The sequence below is a fragment of the Python bivittatus genome, unplaced genomic scaffold (assembly GCF_059951505.1).
Source record: "Python bivittatus isolate LINGU-HERP-01145 unplaced genomic scaffold, Pbiv_v1 ctg000020_np1212, whole genome shotgun sequence".
NCBI lineage: Eukaryota > Metazoa > Chordata > Lepidosauria > Squamata > Pythonidae > Python > Python bivittatus.
This window is the reverse complement of record NW_028277030.1, coordinates 79,754,318-79,770,257: the sequence shown is the minus strand read 5'-3', so window position 1 is coordinate 79,770,257 and position 15,940 is coordinate 79,754,318. Positions and strand designations below refer to the sequence as shown.

Here is a 15,940-nt window from a genome sequence, read left to right as displayed (position 1 = left end):
GCTTCCTAGGGGAGTATATTTCCTTCCCACTCTCCCAATATTCAGGAAGATGGTAACAATGGATCTCTTCTGCCAAGCTTTTAATTATTAATTTATGTCAATGTTTAATTTTAATTCTGATTTCACTTGTCTTAATGTTTTAGTTTGTGCTTTGTATTTTTATCATTGTAAGTCACCTTGATGGTTGAAAAAGCAAAAGGTTAGGGTAGAAATCTATCAAATAATGTGTGTGGGAAAGAGAGAGACTTTCTAAATATTTTTAATTATTTTTTTCAGACCCGTGGCAAATTGTTCAAAAATAGCTACCAGAGGAGACTCAATAGCTTCTGAAGAGTTCTCTGGATGGTCTTCAAGCAGAATGGTTATATAGGTCATAAGGAAAGCAAATTAATAGGCATGTCCCTCTTCTTCAGGGTACCTACAGATAAATACAACCTTGGAAACTTGGAAAATACACCGTAAAAGAGTAACTGAAAAACTAGTAAGATGCTTGAGCTTAAAGTATGCAGCTGAAGTCATGCTGGCTCTTTAATCTGGCTGCCTCTCACCAACAAACAAGTCCAAAATATGTCGTCCTCTGTAGAAGGCATTACTTCGAGGCTGAAAACAATCTTGGTACAGCTTTAAAAACATTATCTTTCTCTCATTCCCATCAATGCTGAAATATGTTTGCCAATTATACTTGTAGTATATGTGGTATGCAAATAAACAACAAATACCAAATTCCTGTTGCTGAGATAAAGGGGATGATCTACTCCCCGCCCAATCCTTCTTTTGAATTACAGGAAGGTGTGGAAAAACATGGAAAGGAAATCGAATGATCTCACCCAGTGCCCTCATGTAGATGTTCAATAGAATACTGAAGGGGAGAGACCATAGCCTTGAGGCACCCCAGTCCCTCTGTAGACTTCCAGATGCTTTTGCTAAATAATGGTCTCCATTTAGCTGTAATATGGTATGATACAATGATATACAGCATGGAAAGTGTTTGAAAGCAATGGATATCAACAGATACAAATTTGGCTTCCCACCTCTACCTGAAAATTTCAAGATTTGTTTTCACATATAAGCTTCTTTGAGCACCTTTGTGCAAAACCAAACTTACTGGAGACTCTCAGCTGCCATAGAAACCAGCATTTGGTACTGTTGCAATCTGTGGCATACAAAAGCTATTGTAGGGTAGTAATAGTGATGGTAATGATGGTAGGAAGACTCTGTTTGGTGGCTATAAATCCCTTCTCCACTGTCCATACATAGTAACAGTTCTGGAAAATGGCTGCTTTTTTCAGCAACTACTGAGAAACTTGTGCGGCTAAAGTAAGCTGATATTGTATTGCCACCTGTCAGTTTGTTTTATTTTTCAGCTACAGGGAAGTGGAGGTAGGGGGAAAGATTCCCTGGAAAATTTCCAGCTTTGGCCATTTACCTAATGGGAGTCTGCAAGGTTGGGACATTTTCATTTAATTCTTCAGTGCCACTATTGGGTCTTCATGCAATGAAAATGTTATGTATTTGTTATAACATAGCATAACAGCAGTTGAGAGTTAGGTGGCATATAAGTTTAATATATTATTATGGTTGGTCACACAGTCAGCCAAATGTTTAGACTGGATTTGGAATTTTATCTACCTATCGAGCCCTTCCCAAGGACCTGGGATAGGCCAATGTTGTTGTCTGATGGTGTTAAAGGTATAGACACAGAATGTAAGCTGTTCCAAGTAATGCTGCCTTTTGCAATTGACTGATGGTGATTTTGTCAATGCTGATGGTGTTCAAGTGGTGCTCCAGATGATTTGGGATTGCACCCAACACACCTATTACTATTGGTACAATCTTTGCTTTCTTTTGCCCTGGTTGTTCTACTTCTATTTGCAGGACTTTATATTTTGTGATTTTCTCCAATTCTTTCTCTTCTATTCTGCTGTCTCCAGGTATTGTGATGTCCACTATCCAGACTTTTTTCTCTTTCTTATCAACAATTGTTAATTCTGGGGCATTGTGTGGCAGGTGCTTGTCTGTTTGAATTCTAAAGTCCCAGAGCACATTAACTTCTTCATTTTCTATTACTTTGTCTATTTTGTGGTCTCACCAGGTCTTGTTTGCAGGCAGATGGTATTTCTTGCAGATATTCCAATGCACGATTGTTGCTACTTTGTCATGCCATTGTTTGTAATCAGTCTATGCAATCTTCGTGCAGCAGCTAACTAAGTGATCTGCTGTTTCGTCAGCTTCTTTGCAGAGATGGCATGTGCTGCCTGTTGCTGTCTTCTCAGTTCTGGCTTTATATTCATTTGTTCTTTGTCTTGTGCAGTCAGAATTAGCCCCTCTGTCTCTTTCTTCAACTTTCCTGCTCTTAGCCATTGCCAGGTCTTGTAGTTATTTGCTTTGCCTACTAGTTTTTTTATGTACTGGCCATGTAATAATTTGCCTTGCCATGTCTCTCTTCTATTTTTCATTTGGTCTTTCTTGTAGGCCAGTTTGGTCCCTTTAGTATTCAGGAAGTCTTCATGGTGTACTAGCTTCAGTGCATCTTCTTCATTGTCCTTCAGATGTTCTTCTAATGCCTTTTTTCTTCTTCAATTGTCTGGTGTATTTGCAACATTCCATGCTTACCTATGCTGCTTGGTAAATAGAGTCTGTCAACATTGCTGTATAGATAAAGGGCATGATTCATTTCATTATTTTCCTAGTCTTCCTATTCAGGGCTTCTAGTTCAGCTTGAATCCAGCACTATTCCAACTGTGTATCTAATGACTGGAATTGCCCAAGTGTTAATCGCCTTGATGGTGTTTCTGCCAATGAGTTTGGACTTTAAGACCTTCTTCACTCTCATGATGTGTTCACTACTAGCCTTCTTCTTGACTTCAGTGTGCTTGATGTTGTTACCCTGAAGTATGCCCAGATATTTGTAGTGATCTTTTTCATCCAGATTCTTGATGTTATTTCCACTGGGCATCTTGATTCCTTCAGTTTTCACTATTTTTCCTTGTTGATGGTAAGGGTAGCAAACCCCATTGCAATATCTTGGCTGTATATTCAGATAGTATTGATCAGCAATTCCATTTCAGATGGTGTTTTCCAATACAGCTTCAGATCATCCATGTAAAGGAGGTGGGATAACCTGGCAGATGTTTTTGATGTTTGATAGCCATGGCCTGACTTGTTCAGTATTTCTGACAGAGGAATCAATCCAATGACAAACAGTAGTGGTAATAGTGAGTCTCCTTGAAAGATTCCTCTGTTGATGCTAACCTCTCCCAGTCTATCACCATTGACCATCAACCATGTCTTCCACTGTGCCATTGATCTTTGCAAAAAGCTTCTGATGTTTCTACTGACTCCTGTTATTTCTAGGCCCTTGCTTATCCAGTCATGTGGCAGGGAGTCAAATGCCGCCTTGTAATCAATCCAAGCTACATTATCAGTTGTGTTTCAAAGCAGATGCTGTAACTATTTGGCAAGCCAGGAATAGACTGCATTCCTTGGTCAAACACATACCAGTACATATAATGACTAAGCTGCTTGGGAATTCTGTAAATTATCATTCCAACATATCTAGATAACATCAGGTTTCTAAAGACAACACTACAGGGATAATAACACTGACCTGTATAATAAGGTTGCCATACAGATTACTGAGAAAATTTTATATAATTCCCATTAAAAGATTGGTCTAGAATTACATGAATGGAGATTTTAAGAATGGGGGGATGGTAGCAGAGATTTCATTCAAAACTGGAGCAAAATCTGGATCTTAAGAGATCTTTCTTCTAATAAAGAAGTTCTGTCTTGGAGGCCTTTGATATAATTAACCATGATACTGTATGCTTTGGGGCAGGCTGTGATGCTTGGGAGTAGGTGGCATTATTTTGCAATGTTCCCACTCCTTCTTAAGCAAATGGTTCCAACTTGTTTTGTTGGAGGGAGAGGAGGTTGGGCCTTTTGACATTCCAATATGGGATGCTCCAAGACATGGCCCTCTCCCCCATTTTATTTAACATCTGTATGAAGCTGCTGTGGGAGATCATCCATTAGCTTGTTGTTAGGTATCGTCAGTACCAATTTTATACCTCTACCCCAGGCTGAGCAGGAGATGTGGTGGGCATTTTGATCTGGTACCTGTAGGCTGTGAGGGACTGGATGATGAGGACTTAGACTGAATCCCAGCAAGATGGAGTTACTCTTTGTACAGAAAACTCTGGGTTCCACGGACATCCTATCTATGTACAGTTGTTACACAATCTAGGGGCTTTTCTGCAGTTGGGGCTCCTGCTGGAGCAGTTGGTAAAGACTATGGCTGAGAGAATCTTTGGTCGGCTCCAGCTAGTCTGCCAAATGCATCCTTTCCAGAATCAGTGACTCATGCCTTCTTCATCTCCCTCTTAGATTACTGCAATTCACTGTACATGGGGCTGCCCTTGAAGATGACTTAGAAGCTGTAACTGGTGCAAACTGTGGCTGCCTACTTGCTGACCAGTGCCAGCTAGTTTATCAAAATAATCCTTATTTTGTGGGAGCTGCACTGGTTTCCAGGCCCAGTTCAGACAAGGTGGTGGTCATTACCTATAAAGCCTTATTTGGCTTGGGCCCTTGCTATATTGGCACCATCTCCTCCAGTTATAAACTATCCACACCACATGATCTAGTTGAGGGTGGTACCCATGGGAGATTGGGGGCAAGGACTCAGAGAATGACGTTTTCTGTGGCAGCCTCAGTATGGAACAGCTTGCCTCCCAAAGTCAGATTAGTCCCCACTCTCCTATCCTTTAGAAAAATTGTGAAGACACTCCTCTTCCATGGAGTGGAAGATTTTTAATCATGGACAATGGTATTCATAGAGATTGAGTTAGTGATGTTACTTTGCCATGGTTTTTGAATTGTCCATCGTCTTGTGAATTAGGTGGTATACAAATTACTGCGATAAATTTTAAAAATGGATTTCTTTTCCTATAGTTTAGGAAAAAAACTATTTCTGCTTGGTTACTTCTTGACCTCCTCTCCCATCTAAGCTGTTTGGATAGGGAAGGCTGGTATTAAATATGTATTAAATAAGAATAATGATTCTGGTGAGCATCCTTCATTGTTTTTCTGCTTCTTTCTTTGCCCATTTTTGTTATTGTCCAGCATGCATTTTTGCATCTTTTGCTCTGGCATTTTTCTTCCCTCCTCTGGCTTCTGTAATCATTCTCATTTGTAATTTTCATTGGTGTCATCCAGCAGAAACCCTCACAATGAGAAGGTCACCTTTTCACAGCCTTTTCTATTAGTGCGTTGATTTCCTAGATATTCCATAGTCCTTTCCCATTTGGTCTCATTTTATGGCTTGAGACCTTCTGATTTGTGCCTTTTAAAAGATTCCATTTAGTGAAACATCTGGATTGAAAGGTTGCATTGTCCTAACACTGGAGTGGTTGTGTGTTCAAAGACAGCAACTTTGCTAAGCAGTCACTGCTTCATGCTGATGCTACAAACTTCTGATAAAGCAGTTAATGACTGCTCATGCAACTTTAAGGCTGCATGAAGGAGCTCGTCAACGCTGAACAGAATCTCACTTTGCTAAGGCAGCCTCCCTAACCTAACCCCTCCCAGATGTGTCGGACCAACTTTGAGAACCTCCAGCTTGTTTATTTCCAGCTTGTGAGTGAAGAGAGTTAAGGGGCTGCACAAAAGCTACTTTTTCCCAAGGTGCATGGGATTGATTACATTGCAATTCAGTCTGCATAATTCTCAAGTGCTACCCTTCCAGTAATATGGTGAACTATGTATTATACCTCAGTAGGGAAATTGCAGCTCCAGGGCTCCCTCTGCCCACCCTATTGTTTTTTTCTTGTTTTTGTTTTTTGCAGCCCCTCTTTAATCAAATGTCATTGGCACAGTTTCCCATCATTTGGATACAGGATGGAAAGAAAAACTGCAGCATAATCCCCCCATTAAAAAAAGGTCCTGCAAATGCCTGGAAGAAAAAGCCCAGTCTCCCAAAGACATCCATAGATGTAGCTCACTTTGTATCTGCACCTGGCATTCTTTCTCTGCCCAAACTTTATCTTGCTTTTCAGACATCAAAAAAATGGTCTCCCTTCCTGCACAGCATTCATAATCTTACACTTTTATATTCCTCTGGCTCTGTGTTTCTCAGCACAGGCAACTTGTGGACTTCAGCTTCCAGAATTTTTAGCCATTGCCTCTCAAAGTTGCCCAGATTTTCTTCTAGATGAAGAAAAATACCTGGGAGTTCCAATAGAAGAGAATATGTGTAGCTCAAGGTTGAACTGTGGAGTCCTTGGTGCACTCCGAGCTTGGTTGTTTGCTTGCAGATGTTTCATTACTTGACTTCAGTGCATTGCACTGATGATGTTACCTAATTGGGTAATGAAATGTCTGCAAGCAAGCAACCAAGCTCAGAGAGCACCAAGGACTCCAAATCTGGGAATGGAAGAGATTTTGAGCAATGAAGTGGCAGGAAGAAGTGCTTAACTCTTTTTCTGTTCATGGTTTCTCCCACCAAAATCATATCCTTAAGCAGAGTGAATATTGGATCCATATCTGACATATCTGAAGATGAAGCTGTGGATGAAGGATTTTTCTTTCTAAAAAGAATGTGCTGGGGGGAGTGGGCTGATCCATATTAAGATGATAATGCACAGGGAAGTTGATCTTCAATTCTTCATTCCTTGCTTGGATTCCCTTGTTTGCATTAGAGGATACCTTCCACTGAAGCCAAGTACTACTGGTTCCACTGATTCAAGTCTGCCCCACTCCTTTGGAGCTTTTCAATAAAATCATCAGCCCAACAAGGAAACAGATACAGTACTCTGCACATAAAGAATTACCAATGTGCAGTTTCTACTTCTACTTGTGGATTTGTCCTAGTTATTCCTGCTTGTTCTGCTCAAAGTCCTGAAAAATTAGTATCACTCCCTTATCTACCTTGGAAATAATACCTCAACTAATGAAACCAAAGAAAATAAACCACAAAACTGAGAGCTAATTCAATGTAGCTGATTGGAGACCCAGGCTCAGTGCCCATTAAATTACGGAACTCTTAGGAGACTTGAGGTTAGTCTTAGCCCAACCAACATTCTGGGGAAAAAATGAAGGAAGGAATCCTCCTTATGCCACTTTGAGCTCCTGGAAGGATATAAGGATATCTTAACATTCCGCAAGTCCCTCAAGACCTGGCTATGTGATCCGGCCTGGGGCTCCCAGGGGACCGGGGAGATTTTACGACGGTTCCCTTATTAATTTTATCCCCTCCTATTTTGTATGTTTTTACAGTTTTTTTTATGTGTAATTGTTTTTATGTATTTATTCTTTTTAATTGTTGTATACCACCCAGAATCACTTTGTGTGAGATGGGCAGCTATATAAATATGATAAATAAGTAAATAAATAAAGGATGTAAATCTAATTAATGTATAAATAAATAAAAAGAGATCTATCTTTAAGTAATACAGTATTCATCAATAATCTTTGATAAGTATATTGAGAACTTTGGGGCAAGAAGATTTTCACAAAAGGAAGATTGCTTCCTGAAAGTCAAACATGGATGACTTTTTGTTCTTTCAAAAGGTATGTCTTAATACAGAGCTTTTATTTTAGATAAAAGCAAATTACTGTACATACACTGAGAGTTACAATCACAATAGCAGATGCATTCACAAAGCTTAAGTAGTGTTAACCTTGGACTGATTATTTATTTGTTTATTGTAGCTTAACCTGATATGCAAACCCAGCACCTTTTGGCTAATTGATGATTCAGTGTATTGTGTGAACACAGAGAGTAGCTTAATTCGATAATGGAGTTAAGCATTTTATGTGAACATAGCCATTATGAAAACACAATGCAAAATGACTGTTTTGGGGTAGACTTGTATCCAGATGATTTCTTTGTTGCTATCTTTCTTCACTGTGCACAATATTGAAGGTACCTTATTATTGAATCAAGTCACTGGCCCATCTAACTCCCAGATGCCTCCAATGACTTGGGGGGATTCTCCACAGTTTCAGACTGCCCACATCTATCTGAAACTGCCGGGTAAGAACCTAAGAGCATTTGCCTGTAAAAAATAGGTACTTTAACATTGAGCTACAATCTTTGTATGTGAAGCATGAATCACCTGAGATGTGAAACATATCTGAAGCTGTGCACATGTCAGTCTTGGAATTAAAAGTGGAAATAATCACTTTAATTTTTAAGAAAAGTAGAACCAGGCAAAGCAGAATGTCATGATACAAAAATGGAATGGAAAGAAGGAAATTCTACAGTCATAGTGCAGAGGGTATACGAACAGGTCTCTTGCATTGGGGTACACAGTGCTTCCATGTATTAGCTAGTATGTAATTGCATAGAGTTCAGATTCAAGACTGGCATGGACCCCCACCCCACCAGCCGGTAATAAACAGTTTTGATGTAGTAGTGTAGTTCATGTTTTTTTTTAAAAAAAAAAATCAACCAGAAATGTTTATTCTAAGGGTAACTGAGATTATGGAAAAGTTATTTAGCACAGTTTTTGCTAGATGCTTATTCAGTGTTTCTCTGCAATGACAAATGTGTGCTTAGTGCATGAGTTCATGACTCCCTCTATTGGATAATCTCACAACTAGACTTCAGAGTCTCTTAGATTTTTGCAAATGAATGATGACAGGTTTTCTGGAATAACTCGTTCTTTATAGAGTTCCTTGGGGTTCTCTGAGCTTGGCTGTTTTCTTGCAAACGTTTCATTACTTGGCTAGGTAACATCTTCAGAAACATTTGCAAGAAAACAACCAAGCTCAGAGAACCCCAAGGACTCCACAGTTCAACCCTGAGCTACACAGTTTCTCTTCTATTGGTAACTCGCTGTTTTTCAGAGGGTTCTTTTGACCCTATGGAAATGGGATGGCTTTCACTGGCAGGGTTGTTTGAAAGGCAAAGATGCAAGGACCTGTTTGCCATGAAGTCCCTGTCCAACACAATATCTCCTCATGGCATCTCACATCTAGTGCTTCCTTCCAATCATATTTCTTTCTCTTATTAGATGGCAGACTGCAATGAGATCAGCACAACTGAGGATTCCCCTCCCAACTTTTGCTGTAAAAAATTGGACCCCTTTCCCCACTGTTTTATATGTGAACAGGGTACAGTACATTAATTTCTACTCCAACAGAATTACAAATAGCTTGGCCCAGCACAAGAAAACTTAGCTGGAGTGGGAACAAATGAAATAAATATAGTGAAGTACTTTATGCACTAATAAGTGATAGTATTACACAATAGTACTTCAGATTGATCTTAAAAAATGTGCCTTGGAGTGGGTGCAGGCACTAATATAGCAGCTGTCTACAACTCTTTAAATAGCAGTAACTTTTCCCAGGATCATGTGTCAGTGAGCAATTGCACAATCTTGGGAGAGGACACAGCTGCTTTAAAGAGTTGCAGATAGATGCTACATTTGTACTCTCATACACTCCAAGTCACATTTTCTGAGCTCTACACAGCAATGCTGGTGGTGGTTTCATGAAACTGTGGCCAAAATAATTTTTTTCCAGAATATATTTGTATGCAGGTCTTTGTATACAGGTTGAGTATCACTAAATCAATACATACAGTTAGCTGTCTATGTTTTAACTTCAGAGAACCCAGTCTGTCAATTCATTTGCAAAAAATGAAACTCTTAGAATAAGCATATTGCACATGAATCTAGAAACACATTTGATTCATGTGGGAGTATTGGCAAGGTTCTTTGAACCTTATTTTGTGGAAATTACAAGTGAATGACACCCTCTTCTGATTGTACATTGCCAGAGAATATTCCATGTTGTAGAATTAGTGCGCATGTATCTCTTCAGATATTTTGGGGGATAATAAAAGTTTGAGCCCAGCAATCATTGGAGAATCATGGATTCTTATCCCTAATATCAGTGCTTCAGAAGTCTAAAGTGCCTAAGCAGTCAGAACAAGACAGATGGGATGAATTAAAGTCATGTCTCAGTGGGCAAGGGCAAATTAGGTTACGTTCATTCATGTCAGGACTACTCAAGCAAACTCTTGACTCACAAAGTAATCCTAGAAGCCATTTCAGGTTTATGAGATAAAATTGGACTTTGGATAGCTCCTAGCTAGGCCTCCAGGTTGATGTCCTCCCCCTCCCCCCCCAACTGAAATAACTATTGGAGAATGTAGTCTTAGCAAGAAGCCCAAGTTATCTGGAGCTTTATATAGTCTGGTAAGATTATGTGTGTTTTGGTTTTGTCCCTTGAAGGACATCTCACCTGATTTTACAGACCCAGACTTTTTTCAGATTACAGAGACTGAAATTCTGTTAAGGATTCAGTCTCTCTCCATTTGTGGCAAGGCTTTACCTTCTTGCTGAGAGGACCATGAAGAGGTAGTAGCCATTCATCCCCTGAGAAAGCAAGCTGAGTCTCATAGTTATTGGAACACACAGTGAAAGGTTTGAGGATTAAGTGGTTTGGTTTTCATATGGAGCAACTTTCTTTTCATTACTGATATTATCAACCTCACAGCTGAACACTTGGTAAGCCTCTGAAAAATATCTGAGTTCCTTGGAACACCAATCAAAAATCTTTACTACTGACTTCTCTTTTGAGCTTTTGTTTTAATAGAGCAACATGAAGAAATCTTAAGGCTACAAAAAAGTATATACAGAAAAGATCCAGCCCCAAAATGAGCTTCTTTCACAGCATTGTTCAGAAAACCTAACATGAACAACTGCATTTTCTCCCATTGGTTTCTTTTATATCACGTCTTTTAATCATGGCACTTTGTATTCTTCATGCTCTCTAGCCTTCTTAGAAATAAACTACAGGTTTAATGCATATAAGCGGTAAAATTATGACATTTATTCACTATTTTCAGTAGGAATTTGTTTTGTGGAGTTGCATTGAATCCCTCTGGATTCTTACTGAAGAAACTTCAGCTGGCCTAGGACTGCAACAGCCAGCTCAATGATTAGAATCATCCTTTGGGATGATTATTTGCTATTGTATAGAGTTACTATTTCAACTGTAGTTTCGTGGGCAGCATTTTATTTTAAGCCAGGAGTTGGAAATCTGGTGTATTTTGGACTTGCTCCCTTAGTATATGCAAGGGATGGTGGGAATTATGGGTTAAAATATCTTGAGGGACTATATTGTCTACTCTTGCTTTAGGATAAGAATCATAATGGCTTATGGTCATGGAGAGCCTGGGTGGGTGGAGTGATATCACATACATTATATAATCTGCATCAGTTGTGATGTCATGTTAGGTCATCATAGTTTCTTACGAATGCCTCAAGGCGACATTTTAGTCGCTAGACTTTCTGGGGCAGTGCGCAAATTGTAAACTGTAACAACTTTGAAGAGCAATAGAGAGAGGAAATGAACTCTCCTTGCCAGTGCCTTACTTTTTCTTTAGTCACTGAAGCTGAAATAGCTGGCTTACTTTTTCTCATAAGATAGCAACATAATATAGCTTACAGATCATCTTGTAAACTATATTAGATGCAATTCAACCAATGGTAATGATCATTAATTTATATTTTGTAATATTCTGGTTGAAGTCTCTGTACTATATGCTGTTTGATAAATATACAACATGCTAAGGATGTCTCTTGTTAATATTATCCAGCAATATACATTTGGATACCAGAGACTGGTGCAAGGACACTATTGTGTTTTTCTTTTACACCACCTTGGAGGTGGAGATACTAATTCTGTTCTAAAACAGAAATAACCATTTTGTAGCTAAAGTAAAGCCTTAAAGTTCTGCAATAGTTTATTTGCTGAGTTACTATGCAAATTTGACAATTAAATCTTAACGATCTCCTGTGGGAAGGATGGGGAATTAGGAAGGGAAAGAAATTTGACATGATTAAAAAGAGGCAAAGAAAAGATAAGGATAGTAGGTAGTAGATCATTCCTGTTTGCACAAGGAGAATCACAGCCATCAATGGAAATTACTTCAGAGAATCCCTGGTAGTAACCTAAAGTAATGTTTCACAACCTAGGCAACTTGAAGATGTGTGGACTTCAGCTCCCAGAATTCCCCAGCCAGCCAGCAATTCTGAGTGTTGAAGTCCACGCATCTTCAAGTTGCCAAGGTTGAGAAACACTGACCTAAAGTAAAGGGATTACATTTGCATGTACACTCCCCCCAACCATATATTATTAAAAATGACACAGAATATATCAGCATTTGTATCTGTTTGCAGAACTGAATTAATGATGGGATCTTCAAGGCCTTGCATGAATTCCACATGCCTTGTTTCTATACATAGGCTTCTTGTGGGAACAACTATCTTTTGGGAAACAGAGATTGTTTCTCTGGTTTTGTTTCTGTTACATTCTGCTTATGTTTGGATTTAGCTTGGTCTAAGATGCTGACAGTTTCCCAGTTGAAACTATGGTTAAGTCTGTCAGTGTGTTGTGAGATTAAGGAGTTTTCATCATGTCTTCTGACTGCTAGTCAGACTTGGGCTACTGGGTCTTTTGGTTTGCTTGCCAACTTTTTAAGTTTCCTTAAAAAGGCCCAGTAGCCCAAGAAGAAAAAACAGGAGCCATCTACAACATACAGTGTAAGGACTGTAACAACCACTATGTAGGATGGACAGGCAGAAGGTTAGCAGAGCACATCCATGAACACCAACTAGCAATCAGAAGACATGATGAAAACTCCTTAATCTCACAACACATGGACAGACTTAACCATAGTTTCAACTGGGAAACTGTCAGCATCTTAGACCAGGCTAAATCCAAAAATGCAAGGGAATTCCTGGAAGCTTGGTATTCAGACAAGGCAGCCATCAACAGACACATAGAGATGAACAACATCTACACACTATTCAAAAGAGACAATAGAAAGGAAAAAAAAGATCAGAACATCTCCTCACCAGCAATCATCACCCAGATTAGCAGAGATGAACACCAAGATTATCACCAGACATACAATCGAGCAGTAAACAATACCCTAATCAAGGAACTACCAGAGGGGAAAAAAACAAAACAAAACAAAACAAAACCCCCACCAACACTGGCAGGGCATGCCACAGTGTATAAACAGAGAGCAAATCCCATCCCATTCTAGCACTGAAGATGTTACCTAGCCGGGTAACGAAATGTTTGCAAGAAAAGAACCAAGCTCAGAGAACCCCAAGGACTCCATAAATCAGCCAATTAGATAAGTCACTGAGAGCAAGTTAAGCAAATACATTTTAAAAACCTGCATGGATTATGTATAGTCAAGGAGCACAACATGTTAGAAAAAGAATAGATCAGGTTAAGCTAAATTTGCCATATGTTCTATTTTCTATGTAAAGACTTTTGGTCCAGTTTTGGCATAAAGATCAAGCAACAATATAAGAGAGAGAAAGGAACCATTACAGCTTTGAACCTAGGCAGCAGAGTACCAAAAACGTAGAGGTTCCTTGGTTGTACTGTTCCCACTTCAGTGAGCTTGCTTATATTTTATTCCCATTTAAGCTATAGCTATTATTTCTAAATTTGACACTCTCTCTGTCTCACCATATGCTAATTCATATATAGCCTATTGGAATATGCTAATTTTTGCTGATATTTTAGTAGCCAAATTGTAACAGGTGCAGTTGTAGAAATATTTCCTCTCTGAAAATCTTAAAGAAAAACAGGTAAAACAAATGGTGTAGTTCTTCCTTCCCATTCTGCATGGCGAGGGGCTCAATTTCTTCTGTAACAGTAAAGAATACGTTCATGGAAATTGTTTTGTTTGATATCGTCAGTTAGGGAGCACAGACTATACCTATGTAAGCTGGCATTTCTGTGTTTCTGTAATGATTCTCACATTGCAGATACAGGCAGACTGAATACAGTATACATTTTGAAAAGCATCATTTATATAGAATTCTTACATTTGATCATATGGATCTTTTTAGGCGTAAAATGGGAAACCAAAGCTGGAAGATAAACTATCTAATGACTGTATACTGTATTGGAGGAGAAACGTGAACCCTGATCTACCAGATTTAAGTCAAGCTACTTCCCCACTGGCCTAGAGTATTATTCAGATCGAATGCACATACAATTCTTAGATACACTCTTAAATGTCTGTCGAGTCTTCAAATATCAAAATTATTAAGTTCTAGAAAGAAAAAAAGTGCTGAAATCAGTAGCCTTAATTATTCCTCCAGCAGGCTTTATATGGCCCCATAAAAGAGAGTGTAATAAGGAGTGAATGGCTATGCTTTTAAAATTACTTCTCTATTTTAATTTCCTTTCAGTAGCATATCATTATTTTCAGAAAGATCTACAAAGGACTGCTTGACTGATCCATCCAGTATGATACATTTAAAAAATCCTAAAAGTGCTGCTTGATTTTTATAAAAATATTATTAGATTGTCAGTTATTTCTCTCTGATATTTTCAAGTCCTTTTCACGGTTGAAAAAATAGTATGTTTCTCCCTCCCCCCCCCCCAAAAAAAGTATTCAATTATAAGAATGTGCAGAAATTGAATGTATTTAAGCAAGTGTTTAAAAATAATGTGTATTATTTAAATGGTTTCTTAATAGGAGTTAAAATGTCTCTTGAGTAAAAGGACTTTTTTTTTCCAGTACACATCCCATTTGTTATTCTACAGTGAGTCTGAAGGAGATTGAAGTCACGTGGTTTTATTATGGGGAAAGATGCCTGTCTATGCAGAAACATTTAACCCTCCCAACCAAAGCAACCAAAGCATGTATTTTGATACTCCAGGTTTCAGTAGTAAGTATTGTATTTATATTAAGAGCTCTAGTATATTTTTATTTACTTATTTATTACAAATATTTGTATGCTGCCTACTTAGGCAGCTTATAATACACAGTGCTGGAGGCAGAGTACAACTGAGGTGTTGCCTAAATTCCAAAAAGGTGGGAGCTCAGAAAGAACGTCTGGGAATAAGAATACATTAGTTGGGGTGGGGTGTGTGGAGGGAATCCTACAATCTGCTCGTTCTCATGCTATTGGCCACGTTGATTGGTGCTGATCGTATTTAGGGCAAGGATGTCTGACATGCTTGAATTGTTCAAGGATATCTGTACGTATATTAGTTACAAAGAACCTGGTTCCCAAATGAATAGTAACTTACATCATGCTGATGTCTGTCTATTTGTGTTTGGGGTAGTTACATAAGCTTCTGGGCACCACGTTTCTAAAAGATAGGGACTGGTTAGATAAGGTCCAGAGGAGGGCAACAAAGATGATACAGGGACTTGAGGACATGCTATATGAGGACAGGCTGAAGAAACTTGGGATGTTCTGTCTGGAGAAAAGAAGATTGAGAGGAGAGGGTCCAGGTACATAAAAGAGTACCATGAGGAAGGTGGTCAGGAACTATTTTCCATTGCCACAGAAACTAAGAGCAGAAATTATTTCTCTATTTGTACTTATTTAAAAGACTTATATAGCTGCCTATCTTATGCATCACAATCCTGTGCATCTTACAAACAACAAATCAAAACAGTAAAAAACATAGAAACTATCAACCAGGTCCCACTAGATGGCAACATTTAAAGGAAAATTCCCCATAAAACCTCCCGGTGCCCCTCAAAACAACACACACCCCACATATCAACAAGCAACTTTACTGGGCTCAACTTCACTCTACTTTTGTGGGAAAAGACACATCTTTAAGGCTTTCTAGAAGGCTAGGAGGGTAGGGGCCTGCTGGATCCCCAAGGGAAGGATGTTCCAAAGGGCAGGGGCTGCTACCAAGAAGGTGTGCTGCCTGGGTCCTGCTAGACAGCAACGTTTAGGGGAAGAGACCTGGAGCACGTTGACCCTATCTGACCTGGTGGAATGAGCAGACACCATCAGGGAGAGGTGGTCTTGCAAATAGCCTGGCCCTGTGCTGTTAAAAGCACCTTGAATTGCATCCAGAAAGAAATGAAGCTTATGCAGCAGCAGTGTAACATGAATGAACTGTGGGGTGCCCAAAACTGCATGTG

At 39.1% G+C, this 15,940-nt stretch overlaps 1 pseudogene; it reads right to left on the bottom strand.

Moving 5' to 3' along the window:
• Positions 1-1,683: 1,683 nt before the first annotated feature.
• LOC148217107 (uncharacterized) lies at positions 1,684-10,409 on the bottom strand (annotated as a pseudogene).
• Positions 10,410-15,940: the final 5,531 nt, after the last annotated feature.